Below are 8,231 nucleotides of genomic sequence, written 5' to 3' on the forward strand. Positions count from 1 at the left end.
TTTCACTTCATATAAATATTCTAATAATACTAAATACAAGGGCAGCTAGGTGGCATAGTGGATAAAGCACTGGCCCTGGAGTCAGGAGTACCTGGGTTCAAATCTGGTCTCAGAAACTTAATAATTGCTTAGTTGTGTGGCCTTGGGCAAGCCACTTAACCCCGTTTGCCTTACAAAAACCTAATAAAAAAATACTAAGTACAATGAGTGACTTCCATTAGTTTGTTTTTGAGTGAAATACAGACAGACATATTAATTATATTATTATATTGTATTACATTTTATTTTATCACATTTCTATTAGGGAGGATAACTGTTTAGAGGTTTGACAGATTAATTTTGTTAGTCCCCCAACCATCATGATGAGTTTATAGGGACCTCCTCAAGGAATATGGACAAGTCCACTGATGTTTAACTAAAAGTAGAAAACTCAAGTTAATTGTTAGACTTAAGAGCTGTGGATTCTCATTGGAGGATTTTTCTTCCTCCCTATAGTATATGAATGAGCTTTGAGATCAAATTTTCTGTCTGTTTATCTGTATGTCTTTCTTTCTATCTATCTGTTTATAGGTTTATTGGTACCAGGCTACAGCATAGTAAATGAGTATTATGATCAGAGGAGAATCTTGTGCTCATGACTTACAGCAGAAGCTTAACTCAGAACCTTGCCCAGGATCTGATTGTACATAAACATGCAGTAGACATATATTTGCACATGACTGGAAAAGAAGTTCATTGACAATGTGTGCAAATCCAAATTTTGTTATGGAGGTGGGGAAATTCTTAATTTCCTTCATAGTATAATTCCAGATTTAGCTTTTTAGCCAAGAGAAAAAGCAACTTTAAGAGTTGCTTTATGAGTAACCCCAAGTTTAATAGATTTCAATTTGGGCATTTGTGAATCAGACTTTCCAGAAAGAGAAGGGATTTCCTGATTCTGCTTGGTCTTTGGAGAAAGAAGAAGAGCACATATGTAATTTCTGCCCAATAGTCTTTATGACAAACTAGTGAGTTACTTGGAAAAGGCAGGTGTGATGGGGAAGGAAATGATTGTTTCTCCAAGTATATTTATTTTCTGTATATAGTGTAAGCCAAAGGTGTGAAACATGATATTCTCAGAGGTCACTGGAAATAAATTGAAATATAATCAGAATTATTTAACAAAAGTTAATAAAATATATCATATTTTAAAACTAAGTTAATATGCAGCCATAAGGATTCTTATGCATGCAAAATAACTGGTCTACACAACAAAGTGGTGCTACCAACCTTGAGAGATGTGGTGGGCTTTGACCAAGCTTTGCTTAAACTGCCAATAAATCCCCATTGTAGGATCAGACTCTAGACAAGTCACCTAACTTCACTGAACTATAACTATCATATTTGGGCAACTATATCTGAAGTTTATTGAGATATATCACATTTATTGATTAGGTAATGTGATTAATGACTCTTCTTCTCAAGTCAGAATGAGAAATACTAAAATAGTGTGAATCAAATGAAATATTTTTTAAAAAGCAGAAGGAAGTGTAATTGTTTCACCAAAGATGAACTTTTCCAGGAACAATGTTACCATAATAAAATTAGTTATCTGTCCATGGTAAAATTAGTTATCTGTCCATGGTATTGTATATCACTTAAAAGGTAAAACACTCTCATTGCAATTTGGATTGTGAGAGATAGTAATATGATGGAAAGTTTGTTGGACTTGAATCTAGAAGGAATTAAGTTTGAACCTGGACTATTTTCTTAGTTTCATGACTGGACAAATCATTTAATTTTTCTGAAGTATTTTTCTCATCTGTAAAATATGGATAAAATATACCCTCCACAAACCTTGCAGGACTGTTATGGAAAAAAGCACATTTTAACTTTTCATTTAAATGTGACCTGTGATGCAGGGCATCCAAACCTCACTCAAGACTCTTAAATTCACATGGACCACATACTATTCTTAGGGCTAACTCTGAGAGAATTTTTTTTCTTTTCTTCTGCTTATTGTCCCACTTGAAGTTTCTCCAGGAAAATCTCCTGATGCACTCACATGATTCATGTGTAAGTTACCCCAAATATTGGTAAAAAGATCCCTGGCATCCATATAAGCACTCAAGTTAATAAATGAATATCAGGAAGCTTTTATTTCACTGTACAAAATAGTATAGAAGACTTAAAGGATGAAGAAGGTTCCATAAACATAAAGCATTCAGAAAATATTAACTCCTCCTAGAAGGGAACTGATCTTGGGATTGCTATCATAGAAACCCAGTAATTCCCTCTTTCACATTGAATCTTGCATAGTCTTTCTGAATTAATCCTGAAATGAGATTTGAATCAGTCTACCTGATTCTGGGTCCAGAAGCTGATCTACTATACCACAAACTGTCTTTCTAATGTTATTCTAATATAGAGTTCTACCAGCCTCAAAGAAGTTCTCAGGGTTGCCAGTCAGAAAGGATATGGGCTCATATGTAAGGTATCATCATATACTGATGTTCAGTTATTTCAGTTGAGCCTGACTCTTTGTGACCCCTTTTGGCACTTGGCAAAGATACTGGAGTGGTTTGTCTTTTCCTTCTCTAGCTCATTTTAAAGATGATGAGCTAAGTAAAATAGGGTTAATTTCCCTGCCCAAGGTCACACAGCTAGTAATAATGTCCAAGATTAGATTTGAACCCAGAAGCATGAGTCTTCCTGACTCCAGGACTAACACTTACATGTAGGCATATATAAAAACCAGAAAAACCAGTTAGGATGTTCTTATTAAAGTCTAGGTGAAAAGAAATGAAGGGTCTGAGAGGAGCTTTATAACATGGTGGAACATGTAGAAATGTAAAGTTTAAAGACTTGAGTTTTATTTCATTTTTATTTATTATTACTTATATATCACTGAGGAATGGAAGAAATAAGCATTCTTATAACTGCTGCTATATACCAAGCAACTATGTGGTTCAGTGGATAGATGGGCAGGCCAGTAGTGAGGAAGACTTCTTCCTTAGTTCAGATTAGGTATCAAATACTTACTAGTTGTGTGACCCTGGGCAAGCCACTTAACCCTATTTATTTCAGTTTCCTCATCTGCCAAATGAACTGGAAAAGGAAATTTAAAAAACACTTCAATGTCTTGCCAAGAAAATTCCCCCAAAAAGAGGTCATAAAGAGTCAGACTCTACTGAAAAATAGCAAACAACAAAAATGTGCCAATCAGTGTGCTAAGTACTTAATAAATAATATTTCATTTGAATTTCACAACTCTTCAAGTCAGATGATATTATTATCCTCATTTTTCTGTTGATGAAACCAAAGTCAAGATATTAGCAACATATAGTGAATAAATGTCTGAGGTCAGATTTGCACTAGAGTCTTTATGATTCCAGGTTCAGCACTCTCTGTTTTACCATATTGGATAAATTACTTTTTTTCCTTTGAGTCTCAATTTATTTTATCTGAAAAAAAAAGATTAGACCAGGTGGTCAATATGAACTTTTTAGATTGACATTTATGATCTTCTCACCACTCTTAGCCTCAGTTTTCTCATCTTTAAAATGGTATTAATAATATTCATATTTTTAATAGTCAATACAAATCTGTCATGAGGATCAAATGTTTTTGTACATAATATGTTTTGTAAATGTTAGGTGCTAAGCAAATTTGTTCTTTTTAAATTATCTCTATTCTAATAATCAATTCTCCACTTCAATGGATGAAAAAGTATTTGTGAAGAATGTATTGGTAGTCTCTTCAGGAAACCATTTGGAGTTTTCCTGGTAAAGATAATTGGAGTCATTTGCCATTTCTTTTTCAAGATTATTTTGAAAATGAGGAAACTGGGGCAAGCAGAGTTAAATGATTGACTCAGGGTCATATGACTGTTCAATATCTAATGATAGAGTTGAACTCAGAAAGATGGATCATTCTGATTCCAGGCCAAGTGCTCGCTCCACTGAGCTCCCTAGCTGCCCTGCTCATAATGCTAAGCATTAAGCATACTAATCCAAAAGAAGAGACAAGTCTTACTCTTTAAGGGACTAGCATTTTGGTAAAAGAACAACACATAAAAAGGAGTAATGGGCAGTGAATATATTCTTGAAAAACCTTTTTTTGGAAAAGCAGTGGGGTTAAGTGACTTGACCAAGGCCACACAGCTAGGTAATTATTAAGTGTCTGAGGCCGGATTTGAACTCAGGTCCTCTCAACTCCAGGGTCAGTGCTCTATTCACTGTACCATCTAGCTGCTCACAAGCAAATACATTCTTAAAGCAAGAGATAGAAGGGTGTGGGTAGTATGTGAATTGCAACAGATAGATGGCAAAGTGGTTTAGATGGAAAAATGGAATAGGTATCACCTAGCAGATCTATGGTAGGTAAGCTATCTGCTTTATATTGCCTGAGCAGCAATTTAAATTTGTGGGTTCTAGGTTAGAAGTCTCAAAGTTCAGTGAATCAATATTCTTAAGGAGTGGGAGCATGGATTCTAGAGGTGTCTAAGGGTGTAGGTCTGGGTTGGAGATTGAAAAAGATAGAAAGAGAAAGATATAAATACTTTATCATCATCTGATCTCTGGTAGTTTTTTATTATTGATATTTTATTTTTTCAAATACATGTTATGAAAGTTTTTCAACATTCATCCATATGCCCACGTATATTTTTAAGTTACAAAATTTCCTTCTACCTTTCCTTCCCACCTCCCTGCCCTCAGTGCCAAACTGTCAGGTTATTATTATACATACACATTTGTGTTAAACATATTTACAGATTAGTCATTTTTGATATGAGGAATTAGGATTAAGGAAAAGAAATATATAAGAGATGATTTTAAAAAAAGTAAATGTAAGGGGAAGCTAGGTGCTGAAGTGGATAGAGCACTGGCTGCCTCAGACACTTAATATTTACCTAGCTTGTGTGACCTTGGACAAATCACTTAACTCCATTGCCTTACAAAAAAAGATGTTAAAAAAAGTAAACGTAAATTCTGAAGAATTTTTCTTTGTTTTGTTTTTATTCCTCTGGATAGGTATAAATAGTATTGTCCATAGCTGGTCTGATAGAGTTGTCCTAGCTCACTGAACTGCTGAGAGCAGCTGCAACTTTGCTTAGCATCAGATTCTTTAATTCATTCCATGCTTCTCTAGAGCATTTATGGTTTCTTATGGAACAATAGTATTTCATAATATTCATGTGCTATGACTTGTTTCATCATTCTCTAACTGAAGGGCATTCCTTCAAATTCCAAATCTTTGCCACCAGAAAAAGAGCTACTATGAATATTTTGGAATTTATTATTTAATTTTTAATTAAATTTTTTGCTTTTCCAAAAAAAGGTTTTTCAAGAATATATTCACTGCCCATTACTCCTTTTTATGTGTTGTTCTTTTACCAAAATGCTAGTCCCTTAAAGAGTAAGACTTGTCTCTTTAATTAATTAACCCATTATTTAATGATTTCTTCTGAATATAGATCTAGAATTGGAATTGCTAGGTGAAAGGGTATGAACCCTTTTTAAATTGTTCTTTGGGCATAGTTCCATATTGCTCTCCAGAATGGTTGGATCAGTTCACAACTCCACCAGCAATGCATTAATATCTCAATCCTCCTACAGCCTCTCCAACATTGAGCATTTTCTATTTTTGTTGTTTTAGCCAATCTTAAAGGTGTGAACTGATACCTCAGAGTTATCTTAATTTGCATTTCTCTAATCATTAATGATTTGGAGCATTTTTTTCATATGATTATATATAGCTTCAATTTCTTACTTTGAAAACTGTCTATTCATATCCTTTGGCCATTTATCAATTGGGTAATGATTTGTAACCTTATAAATTTGATGCAGTTCTCATATATTTTAGAGATGAGACCTTTATCAGAACTCTTGGTTGTGAAGATTATTTCCCAGCTTTTTGCTTTCCTTCTAATTTTGGCAACATTGATTTTATTAGTGCAAAATCTTTTTGAAGTTAATATAATCAAAATCATTCATTTTTTAAATTTATAATGTACTCTTTCTTGTTAGATCATAAATTTGTCCCATTTCATAGATCTGATAGCATTTCTTGGTCTATTAATTTGTCTATGGTGTGGCCCTTTATGTCTAAATACTGTATCCATTTTGACCTTATTTTGGTATAGGGTATGAGGAGTGGGTCTATGCCGAACTATTTTTGTCAAATAGTGAGTTCTTCTTCCAGAAGCTGATGTCTTTGGTTTGTCAAACAGTAGATTACTGTAGTCATTTACTAGTTTCTTTTGAACCTGGTAGATTTTAGATAATTTCCAGGACCTGGGGCTAGGTGGTGGAGGCCCCAGGGCAAAGGTAAACTTCAGTAAAACAGAGAGTAGACCCAATCTGGTCTCTGTCCTTTTATTTCATTCATTTTTGTATAGTAGGTATAGATAAGCTTGAATTAAAAGACTGAGTCAAATGCACCATTTTAGTGATTGTCTATTTTCTGATTAAGGGGAGATTGCATGGCATAGTGGGAAGAGTTTTATATTGGGAATCAGGAGGTCAGGATTATAGTTCTGGTTTTGCTGCTAAATTAGAAAAGTGATTTCATCTCTCTAGGCCTCAGTTTTCTTATCTTTAGAGTGAGAGGTTTAAACTAACTTATCTCTAAAGGTTTCTTCTGACGCACTCACATTCTGTAATTTTGTAATTCTATGAAATCAGCTTAAACTGAAGCAGCAGTGATTTAGATTTCACAATAGGAGGAATTTATTGAGCACCAGGGTAATTTAGGATAGGAAATAATAATCAAGGAAAATTGCAAAATAGTCTTACTTGAGAAAACTTTAAGTGTAGTAGAACTCTGTCTGGACTGGATAAAAGGAGGTTTCACTAAGAGTTAAAAGATGATTCAAGATGATCTCGAGGTAGTTCTTCTAGTTCTAGAAATTTCCTCAAAAATAGGAAATATTCTCTTGCCAGGTGTCTCTGTAATTTTGCTCTGTATTCAAAACAGGCATGGTGCAAATTATGAGATAATCTGTGGAAGACAAATTAGATACTATGAAGTTTATGGTTGCCTTGGAAAGATAAGGAAGCATTGATACAAGTGTCAGAAATTTCCTCTTCTCATCCCTAGTTGTGTCCCTTAGTGAGGAGTCTGGTTATTTTGTCCTTTCAGATTTTTCCCCTTTCTAGATTCTGAAAGGTCTCCCTAGCACCTCCCATCTGCATTTCATTAATCTGGCCCCCGCCTTTTCCGTTCCCACTGCTTAGAAAAGGAAGGGACTCCTTTTCTTGCTAGACATACACAGTGCTTGAGATCAAGTAAGGACCAGTGACTTCTCTGCTGCTCAGTATCTCGATTTCCCTGCTGATCTTCACTGTCCCTTAGCTTCTGTACTGAGGCATTCCCTTTGTCTCTGGAATCAGTTCTTCCAAGCTTATAAGCTTTGCTCAGCCTTTCGCTAAATAGAGCTGGATTTGGCTAGAGAGAGATACAGAATGAGGATGCAGATAGTCATGGCTTCTATTTCCCCCCTCGCTTTCACTCTTAGGGCTGGAGTTATAAGGCGTAATTAGCATGAGAATGGAGAGACTCTTTCTGTATCCTTCTTTGGGAATGGAGAGGAAAAGAGAGGCTCCAGCTCTTTCTCCATTAGTGATGCTGGGTCAAAGGAAAAAGATCACCCTCAGATCCTTCCCATCCCTTAAAGACTCAGGGACCTGCTGTGTTGAGAAAGGCTTTGATGGAGCCGGCTTGCGGATCCCTGCTCCGGATTTTCCAGCTGTCCCTGTCCCTTCCTCAGAGCGCAGGATGCTGAGATGGCTCGGTGATGCAGAAGGTATGTGCTTTTTCAGTTCTGGTGCTGATGCTGTATGTGTGGTGAGGTCTCTGTGGCGCAATGGACGAGCGCGCTGGACTTCTAATCCAGAGGTTCCGGGTTCGAGTCCCGGCAGAGATGGTCGCCTACTGGTATCTATTTTATTTTATGTTCTGTCACGTCAGGATGATAATTATATTTATCTCTCCCTGGAGGGTTTGGGGAGAGAGAAAAAGCCCCCTTCTCCCTTTGTTCTCCCCTCCTTCTCCATCCTGTCTCTGTTCTCCAGCCTTCCCCCCCCCCAACATGCATTGTTTGGGGGCTCATTTATAGACTGCTTGGTCTGCTTGGCACTGCCTTTGAATCCTTTGTCTCAGGGTTGAGATCCAGCTGGGACGACCTCCACAAAGTGAGCTTTACAAATCCCCATGATACCAGACCACCAGGCAGTTTCTAGGGATTCTGG

General features: G+C 36.2%; 1 non-coding gene across 1 annotated transcript; it reads left to right on the top strand.

Moving 5' to 3' along the window:
• Positions 1–7,832: 7,832 nt before the first annotated feature.
• On the top strand, positions 7,833–7,906 carry TRNAR-UCU (transfer RNA arginine (anticodon UCU)). Its single transcript has one exon. It is a non-coding gene; the product is annotated as a tRNA-Arg (tRNA).
• The last annotated feature ends 325 nt before the right edge of the window (positions 7,907–8,231 follow it).

The sequence above is a fragment of the Macrotis lagotis genome, chromosome 2 (assembly GCF_037893015.1).
Source record: "Macrotis lagotis isolate mMagLag1 chromosome 2, bilby.v1.9.chrom.fasta, whole genome shotgun sequence".
NCBI classification, from domain to species: domain Eukaryota; kingdom Metazoa; phylum Chordata; class Mammalia; order Peramelemorphia; family Peramelidae; genus Macrotis; species Macrotis lagotis.